The sequence below is a fragment of the Aquila chrysaetos genome, chromosome 2 (assembly GCF_900496995.4).
Source record: "Aquila chrysaetos chrysaetos chromosome 2, bAquChr1.4, whole genome shotgun sequence".
In the NCBI taxonomy this organism is placed as follows: domain Eukaryota; kingdom Metazoa; phylum Chordata; class Aves; order Accipitriformes; family Accipitridae; genus Aquila; species Aquila chrysaetos.
This window is the reverse complement of record NC_044005.1, coordinates 25914463-25924984: the sequence shown is the minus strand read 5'-3', so window position 1 is coordinate 25924984 and position 10522 is coordinate 25914463.

The window sequence follows — 10522 nt, the reverse complement described above, 5'->3', positions numbered from 1 at the left end:
GGTGGTGACAGCAAGCAAGTGTGCAAGGGTTCTTTATCAGAAATAACTTTTTTCTCCCAGATAACTTTCATGATTCAACATTTCTGAGAAAAACAGTGGCAATAATAAAAGCAAGCGCGAACGAAGCCTGTAGGCACTGGATCTGCAGTGACGAACAACTAAGAGACACCTTTGGCAGAACTGGAGGGAAAGCTGCTCAGAACTCATCTAGCTTTCACTCCCACCTCCCTCATTCTCCTGTCACGACTACTGAGAATAAAAATCCTCCAATATTCCCTCAACTCATCAATTTGAAGTTGGCTGAGCCTTGCAATAGAGATACGTGACCCAGCCTGGATTTTATCTTTAAATAATCAGACAGTGTTTTCTCCATGTTTTAACAGCTTACATCAAAATAATAATAATAAAAAAAATTACAGAGAAACCTTTTCATGTCATGAAAGACTCCTGACTGAAGGGACTGCATCTCATGAAAGACATTAATCCTGCCTGTGCAGGGAGCAGCACAAGCTGTAGCCAAAGGGGAAGAAAGGAAGGAAGGAAGGAAGGAAGGAAGGAAGGAATAGTAAAGGAAAGGGAAGGGGAAGAGGAAGAGAAGGGGAAGGGGAAGAGAAGGGGAAGGGGAAGAGAAGGGGAAGGGGAAGAGAAAGGGAAGGGGAAGAGAAGGGGAAGGGGAAGAGAAAGGGAAGAGGAAGGGAAGGGAAGGGAAGGGAAGGGAAGGGAAGGGAAGGAAGGAAGGAAAGGAAAGGAAAGGAAAGGAAAGGAAAGGAAAGGAAAGGAAAGGAAAGGAAAGGAAAGGAAAGGAAAGGAAAGAAAAGGAAAGGAAAGGAAAGGAAAGGAAAGGAAAGGAAAGGAAAGGAAAGGAAAGGAAAGGAAAGGAAAGGAAATGGAAGAATGGTGAAGCAGATTATCTCCCCCATTCTCATTAAAATGCTCCTGCAAATTGATGCTTATGATTTGTCACTGTCAAAATACTGGCTTCATATTTTATAATATAGTAGAAAAAATTGCTCTTTCAGTGTTGCTGTGTTGATATGATGAGCTGTTGGCAGGATGGGGGAGAAGTTGTCTGGGGATGAATTTGCCTATGCACGTGCATGTGTATATAAGAGAGAGATGGATAAATAGGGAGATTAGCACAGGGAGTAAGTGAATAACGAGCAAGCATTAAAAAGAAACAATATTTACTGCAGAAATTTTATTTTCTCCTGCTATAAAATCAACATCACAAGAGAACTTGGATGTGTGGCATTCAGAAATATTATGTCCCTTTTCCTTCTCTGTAGAGATAGAGTTTCCCTGGACAGATCTGGTAGTGACCCAGGAGATGGAGTATTTCCTATCCTGCTTTTCAACCATAGGTAAATCACCCATGTGTCAAGGTTTTCCTGTCTTTTGAATAGGGTAGGGATTATGCTATGTGCCTTTCTCTGGAAGACCTTGACAGATGGGCATGAGGAACAACTGTAAGAGCAATTTATTGTTGTTATTACCTACTGTGCAGATGTTCTCCAGAAATTAGCACAGCATACCGCAGCCAGTCCCTCTTTCTCACCCCAGCCTTGATGTCGCTGAGTGTCACCACTCCACTCTCCCATGCTGGCCAGTTGTGTAGAAGGGCTTTCTCTGGTATGGACCCTTTCCCAATATGTCCCTTTAGCAAGTGGGGTGGGAAGGGGAAGCCACTGGCATAATCTATACAGTTGTCAGCCAGCTGGTGTTTTCATCTCCCACTTCAATAACCTGAGCTACACTTGATGATGACTGGCAGATGACAGCTTGGCCCCCGGATCTCCTAGTTCCTTGTGTTCAGACATTTTAAGCAGAATAAAATACAGTTCCAGTCGATGCCATGCTCTGATACAGCCTGCTCAACATCTTTCAAGGTCTCGCTTTAAATTGCATCCCAAATTATGTATAATTTCTTCCAACTCAAAATGTGCATTGCCTCAGACAGCCCCATTAGTTTAGCATTCAAGACACAGTCTGATGGTGATTTTTCTCTGAAATGAGTAAGTTAATCTCTGCTATTTGCTGTGATAGTTTGAAAGAAACGAATGCTCTCTGTGGTAAACCCCGTTCTGCTTGCCTTAAGTTATGACTTAAATACAAGCCTTATGAAGTTTTTGTGGGTTTGTTTGGTTTTTTTCTTTTTCCAGTTTTCAAAATTTGAATGTCCACAATGTCTGGAGAGGTTTCCTGTTTGGTTAGTTAAAGTTGAATGGCCACAAAAAGTAGCAGGTGAGGCCTGATGTCTTCAATTTAGCAATGAAACAAATACAGCATGGATGGCAGCAGAGCTGTGTGCCTTTACGCTGACCAGATTCAAATCTGCCTAGGTGGAGACATGAACACCGAGAGGAAAAAGGAGCTCAGTCCTTTCCTCATTCAGCTCTGGGTTATACTACTGAGGTTGTTGGGATGGACCTGATCTTCCTGAAACAGAAATCTAATGCTAAGCTCTTACTCATAGTGAGAAATGACCTTCAGAGGCCAACTCAACCATCTTTCCCAGTTCCTCTGTATCCTTGCCCCAAGTATACCTATCCCTTGCAGACAAGAGTCTGATCACGTCCTGAAGATCTCTGGTGATGGAGATTCTCCACCACCCCCAGGCAATCCATTCAGTTCATTGTTATCCTTCCAGAGTATTTCCTCATGCCTAACTTGACACTCCCTTGCAGCAGTCTAAGGCCTTAGCCCTTATCCCATGCCCAGCGGATACAGAGAAAGATGAATCCTTTCCTCTCTGCAGTCTTACACACTTGAAAGTAGCTACCATGTATTCTCTAGAAGAAGCCACCCTATTCCTTCAATCTTTCCTCTTGGGTTGTGTTTTGGAAACCTCTGAAAGGAAGACTGAAGGACCTGGGGTATTGTTTCTGTTGTTCAAGTACCTGAGAGCTGAGGGGCACCCAGCACTGAGGTCAGACAGACTGACAGCGTAGTTTCATGTAGCCGGCTTTTAATCATTTTGATGTAGATTGCCGGTTGTGCTGTATCAGTTGTGCTGGGGGTTTCAGTGAGGAGGACACTTATTAACAAGGGAAGAGATGGTAACTAAATGGTTGACAGATGGCCATGACTTTAGCACACTGTCAAGTGTGTGCTGTATTTGAATTTATGACTTAAGCTACTGAACCTCTTTTTCAGCTCCCATCTGGCCAATCTTCACCTGCCCTCCCCTTCTCCTTCCTTCAAGGACAGTGTTGGGAAAGAGAGGGATTTTATACAGCCATACCTCCTGCCTCAGTGTGCCTAGCCTTCCTCAGGCTGATACAGCTGCTGTTTTCTCATTACAAATCTCCCAGCTTATCATTCAGCGTAAAACTAAGCTAGGAGGTAATGCTTGCTGTACAACGTATTTATGCAGGGACATGTTACGATTCAGATAGTGGCACACATTGAAAACTAATTCAGCCAGTTCTAAAGTAAATGAGTAAATAATCTGCCACCTAACAACATATCCATGGCTTGCTGTATCTTTGTACTTGAGAGACATTTTCAGGTCAATAAGCCATGTGAATGAAGAGAAGAAATGGAACTGAGGGGAAAAAAATGCACCTAGAACCCCACTCCTCAAAAGGGCTTGTTCTCCACCTTTCCCTGTGACAATGTTCTTTAGCAAATGGATTTCCAGCACTTCAGAAGACAGAGTGAAAGGTTTATTGACAAAGGGTCAGTTGCCTCCAAATGAAAAATGAGTTATTGAGTAGGCTGCAAAAGATGTTTTATGTCTATTGAACAAAACCCACCTTCTGAACATCCAAATAGCAACCCACTGCACAGTCCAGGCTGTTGTCATTTCTGCCAGAAAGTCCAAGACTGAGGTGCAGCCCCAGTAGTGTGAGCACCAAGGGTATATTTAGACAAGGAAAAAACTGGTTGCTTTCTAAAATGTGTCTTAGGGGTCTTTCAACTCACCGTATTTTTTAAAAACAGGACTTGATGCCTAGGGTGCAAGGAAGGCCATCCTGCAAAACATTAGCTGATTTGCTTTTCTGTGCTTTGCCTGAGTTGGTGCTGGCTACCTGGGACTGCTCCTCCTGCAACCAAGGAGTTGCCACTATGGATACATTCCTCTGATGTTGGTGGTGACTAACAGGGGGAGTCCTGCGACTGCAGGATACCAGCTGTTTACAGGTGCTCTACAAGGAATATAGAGCTCTTGCCACAAAAAATCAGAGCAGTCACTAACATTGCCTCATCCTGTGTGAAAGTCCTTCTGTGTCTCCCTGACTTTCCTAGCCTATATCTCCCTCATTCTTGGAGTCATATAAACATCAAAATATCTTTTGGGGAGCAGAGGAGAAAGACCAATGGGCAATGTGTTTCCAAGGAGTTGGGATATGGTGTTGTTGATGATGCTCTGGGCCCTTCTAGCTGGCCCATGCAACAAAGCACCAGGCCTGTTTGAAATGAGCACTAAGTCACAATTTATGGCATGCCCTGCTGTGTTAGGAAAGCTGTCGCAAAAATCGACATTTGACTCATTTGCTGCTTGCTGGTGGTGTGAGGAAACAAACTTGTGCAGTCAAGTAAAGTTCAGTGTGTCAGAGAGTAACAGCAGGAAGAGAAAATGTTAATGGTAAGTGGGAAGGGAATGTTGCAGGAGGGAAGGCACATATGGGCCTGAGCTCAGGCCAGGGCTGCTGTCCCTGACTGTGGTGCACCCACTCCTCCATCCCCCTGGCCCTGCAGGTGCCCCTGAGCCATGTCCCCATAACGGTGTGGGGAGTCTCTCCCTAAGGGACCCAAGATCCTTCCCTTTCAGTGCCTATGGCTGTCCCTTTCATCAAACCCTGCCTGCAATACTGGCTCAGCACCAGAGCAATGGCTGAATGCTGTGGCAAAAACCTCTATAGGAAAAAAGCTCAAGCAGTGAAAAGAAAAGGAAGGACAAGAGAAGGGAGAAGTACTACAGGCATTTCTTCCTGCAAAGCTCTGAGCATCCTATGCGGGTGTCTGTGTGCTCTCAAGTTCCCATCATCCCCAGCAGGCTTCAGTATCAGACATTATACTCTGACAACAAGGTGTCACCCTGGGACTTGATGGGACTCTTCTCCTTGCTTTCAAGATACTTTGGCTAGCAGGAGAAGTGCACAATAAAATGTCTCTTTTTGTTTCAGCTGACTGATTTGAAGCTCCTGAGCCATAAAGCTCAAGCCAACTGAGCAGTCCCATCACCCCCAGGTGAATATCACAGTGAGGAAAGGTATTGGACCGAGGTTCCTTTTGTTCTGCATCATTTCCAGGCAGGACACTGCTGGAGCAGAGCTCTTAAGGAGCAGAGAATTAAAATGATAAATGTAAATGTTGTTTATTGCAGGGGAGGATTAAAACCCAGAGTGACGGGCACGAATATGTGAGGGTGGTCATCTGAAGCAAACTGCTGTCAGCAGGAGCAGCTACTGCTCCAGAAGTTGTTCACTGCCCTTTTTCACAGGGGTGGCATCTTCCTCCCCACCCCCAGCCCTCATCTGCCATGCTTTGTTGCTGTGGAGCTCTGTGTCAAATTTATATTGGGCACATCAGGGTGCAAGAGCCCTGGTCTTCCTTTCTGCTTGTGAAGTGTCATGCACACCTAGGGAATCCTATAAATAATAAATAACAATAACACACGCACATATTCATAACCGAGTTACTGTTTACATAGTGAATATTCAGCACGCACCAGATGGTTCTTCTTTCACTGCCTCCGAAATGGAAATGACCAGTTACTAAAGATAAAATATTCCTTCCCTTTTGCTGCTTCCCTAGGGCTCCTACTTGTTGTTCTCTTGCAGAACTGCTGCTCCCTAGAGAAGCCTTTCAGCCTTGGAAACAGTGAAATCAGATCTGAAATATGAAATGTTTCAGCAGGAGCTGCAGATAAATGAACACAGTGTTAAATCAATTCCAGAAAATAGACTTGGATTAATCCTCCTGCCTGCCGCAGCAGTGCTCTGGGAGAAGCAATCTCTCTCCCCGCCATCACACGGCTGCTGCCCCTGCCATCAAGGTGTTCCTCCAGTGGGTCTGTAAGAGCAGTTCTTAAATTACTTTGGCTCTGCAAAAACGCTAGCTATTCACTAGTGCACTAGATGCACTGCACACAACCACTACCCCAGCCACACTGCAGGTGGCAATGATTTTGACTGACTAGTTGTTTGCTGCACGGAGGCCAGATTCCGCCTGCTTCATTTCCACCCACCCCAGTGGGTGCAGTTTCCATTTATGATTCATTACATAAAATGCACCAGCACCACTTGGAGCAGAGACCAGGCCTCCAGCCACCCAATGCCAAGTCAGCACCATCTTGCTGCTTGCTCTTCTCTGTCCCCACATGCCTTACACATGGTTGCCCAGCTCCATTGAAGGAGCCAGTCCCATCCCATCCCATCAGGTAGTTTGGTATGAAAGATGCTGGGCTCAAACTCTGGCAGGTTTAGGAGGAGCTAGAGCCCAGGCACTTAACTTTCTAAGCACATGTTTAAGCCCTGGACTTGGTGCAGAAGAAGGGCCGTTATCCCTGCCAGTCGGGTGCCCATGTGGAGTGGATTCCCACACTGATCCCTGAGCAGGTCAAGGTTCTTTCTGTGCAGCCCCAAGCTAGACGTCTGTTCAGCCCCATCACCAGCCAGGACGTCCTCTGGGCAGCTCTCTGTCCCTGCTGGTGATGAACAGCATCTCTTCCTGGGGTGGAATTTGCTCTAACAAAAGAAATTCAAAGCCCTGTTCAGGAAGAGGATGAGAGGCAGAATCAGGTCCTCCCCTGAGGAGGCTGGAGGCAGCCCCATGTTTACCTGTTTACAGCCCCCATGTGGCCTGGACTCCCAGGGGAGGCAACTCTTTCTTTGTGCCGGGGCAGGGTATGAGATATCCCTACAGATGTTGGGAGCAAACACCAGGCCCCTGAGGCCAATACCCCTTCTGGGCTGGGCAGGGCTGAAGGGTAAACCTTCATCCAGTAATATCATCTCCCCAAATGAGCCAAGGAAAAATAATTGAGATGCTACTTCCATTTCTCAACTGATGGAAAAGAAAACCGTGATTTGATCATGGGTAGCTGTTTGCCAGTTTCCAGGAACCACCTGATAGATTTGGTATCAAACAAATGAAGCCCTCAGCACTGCTTTGATTAAGCCCAAGGTTGGCCTGATGGCACCGTATCAAGGGCAACCACACATCAGTTTGCCTGAAGAAAGGGCATGCTCCTGTCAGATGGTAATTTCCCTTATCGCCAAGCTTCTGGGCATCTCCAAAGGCCAATGGTGGTCCAGGGCCTACAGAGCTGGTGTGGTGTCTGCTGTGGGGACAGCACCTTCAGCCTTACTCTCCCTCCTCCTCGCAGGGGCAGTGACTGAGTGAGGAAAACCCAGCAGAGTACTGCAGTGGAGAAGCGGTGGCCCTCCGCAGTGGAGAACTGCAGAAGATGACTACAGAGGACCGCAGTGTAAACAGCAAGGAGGGAGGTGAATTATTCACCTCTGAAGACCCAGTGAGGAGTTATGGGAGGAAACAGAAAAATGAGGACTAAATATAAAGGAGAAGTCCCACAGCAGCGAGACTCGGACTTTCTCCAGACTTGTCTTCACTCGCTTCCCTCAGATTCCCTTCTGGTGGATTTGGGGTAAGCACAGCTAGTACCCGGGTTTCCAAAAACTGGATTAAACCGGAAGCAGAAGCCAGGATCTGCTTCACTCACAGCTGGGGAAAGGGGGCTGCCCCACAGAGCTGGAGGGGGCAGCGGGCAGGCTGTGTCCAGGGAGCGGAGCAGCAGCCGTGCAGTGGGGAGCAGGGGCATGACCACTTTGGGGGCTCTGAGGGGACCGGGGCCAGGGGAAGCCCTGGGGAGGGCTCGGGCAGGAGGGGCCTTGGCACGGTGCGGAGGGCAGGACTGAAAGGAACTGGGAAACGGGAGCGGAAGAGATGACGCTGTGGGGATGGAGGGGCCTTCGGTGTGATGCGAAACCCGGAAAGAACAAGGGTGGTTGGGGTCACAAAGAGCCAGCGGAGGGGCTGGAGTGATCGCCGGGATGAGAGGGCCTTTGTGCAGGAGGCACCGGCTTCCCAAGCACCCTCCCAACCCCGGCACTTCTCGTCGGACCTCCCCGGGCACCCAGCTACCGCCCCCGCCCCGGTTTTCCAGGGCCGCCGCTGGCCCCTCTCCGGCACCTTCGCAGTCGAGGAAGAGCCGCAGGTCGGCGTATGACGGGTGAGCCTGTCACCTCCTGCTGAACGGGCCCCGGGGGTGCTGGGGATGGGCTGGCACACGGGGACAGGAGAGCACCCCCGCGGCACCGGCGCCGGGCGCGGCGGGGATGCCCGGCCGAGGCGGCAGGTGGCGCTGGGAGCCCGCCGGGAGCGGCGGCGGGCGCGGGGCGCAGCCCTGCCCGCAGTCCCACCCCGGAAAGCCCGGCCGAGCCCCTTGCAATGACCGCTCCTGCCCGGGTAGCCGTGGTGCTCCCCCCCCCCGCCCCAGGCAGATCCTCCCCTGGGCGGCCGAAGGGCCCTGCGGGTCGGGGAGGGGGGCCAGGCTGTCAGCCGCCATTGGGCAACTCCCGCGGGAAGACGCAGGCACAGGCAAAGAGGGTCGTCTTCAGGCAAGCGCCATGACCCCTTCCTATGCTCTCCCTTACCAGAGAAGCGCCCGCAGGCAGTGGAGCAGTGACCAAGGTAAAGGGAAGCAGCGATCCCACCCTCCCTGCCGGGGTGGGACGGAGTCACCTCCCCAAAGCCTTCATCACCTGGCCCCTGGGGAAGGAGTAGCAAATGAAGGGGCTGCACAGGGAGGAAATCGGCACAAGGCCACTAAACTCACTCCAGCGCAACTGACTTTTCCTACCGTACCTGCTTGCACGGCCAAGACAAACAACCTGAAGGTTCGGCTGGCTCCAACCCACCTCTTATCAAAAATGCCATCTTGTCAGAGGCTAACACAAACTGGGCAAAGTGCTAGGAACTGCACCGTGGGGAATGAATCAGCTGAGCGAGAGGTGTAGGTCAGTGGGTATAACCAGGCCTGTACCACACGTGGTATGTGATGCCATGGTGCTGTATTGTCAGCCCACTGGGTTGCAGAGCTCAGGGAGCTTGCTTGGCCCACAGCCCCCTGCTCACCTAAGCAGACCGCTGAGACGCTGCCCTGTCTGGGACGGTCAGGAGGCACCGGCCAGTGACGAGCACGGAGCATACGTCCTGCGGCAGTCAGCTCTTCCGGGCCCAACGCTCCGTCCCTCATGGCGCACAAAAGGCAATAGTGGGGCAAATGGTGTGGGGTGGAGAGAGTTTTCACTGGAGGCTGAAGATACGGAAGGGGTGGGAGAGTGGGAGCCCTGCTTTAAGATGGGGGTAGTGCAGGGTGCAGCGGTGCTGCGGGGGGGGGAGCTGGGGGGCAGAAGCGGCCAGTTTACACATCTCTTCCCTGGGTCACCCACAGCATGGAGCTGCCACTATCATGGTTCAGGAGTCAAGCAGGTTGAGGACATTTGTGGATGTGAGATGGGAGCCTGCTGTCACGACCCAAGAGAGACCTCTGCCCTGCTTCCCTCTCCAGCTCTGCTGGGGAGTCCCCAGCCCCACGACTGTGTTCTCCCTTGGGAGGGTAGCACTTTCACCAACAGCAAGATCCACCTGCAGAGCAACATCCCCCACCCACAGCTCCCCAAATTGCCACTGATGAGGTCTGCAGTCCTCACTGCAGGAGGATAAAAGCTGCATCAGGTGTGAATCTTACCTGCTGCAGTGATTCATGCTTTGTTGCAACATGGCTAAATGTGCTTCAGGAGTTCTCCAAGCTTTTGCTCAGGAGCTCCAGTGCTTTCTCCTTGTTTGTTACACCACATATTACATTGGTCACCATCAGGGAGCAAATGAGCTGCTGCATCTGCCTTGTCTCAGGGTGCTGGACCTCTCTCTGGGGCTCTTGGAGGTGTCCTGAAGCAGTGGTAGAGCTGCCAGTTGCTGAGCTACCTGGGAAGCTGGACGAGGGACCAGAAGCAGGGCCGTGGTCATCAGTGACCACCAGTGTTTCAGGACTCTGCTTTTGTCGTGGGGTAGCATTATTAGCCATTAATAGCATGTCATTCACTCACATTTCCCTTCTAGTTTCAGTTCAGTTGAGTGTTCCCAGCTCCTCCCTGGTGTAACTCCAGCCTGATAAACCCCATATTGCCTCACCTGAGTGGTGGCTTCATTTCAGTGCATGTGGAAAGGAGGGGAGGAGAAAGGAGGTGCAAAGATCATGATGAATGAAGTTGAAGATGCTAATTTATACATGCAGTAAACCTATAGGTAAAGCCAGCAGCAGGGAAATTAATAAATAATTATTTGCTGATGACTAGGCTCAAACGTTCACTGCATGTTCCAGGCTGAGAAGTGGGTGAAAGTAGCTGGTAAGTGGGTCAGAAGAGCCAGGAGGAGATGTTGTGCTCTTCACACAACGTGTGGTTTACCTGGGGAAAACCTTGCTGCAAGGTGTTGTGAATGCCCACATTTTATATGGCTTCTGCATCTCTTTCAAGAATGATGTATTTGCTGG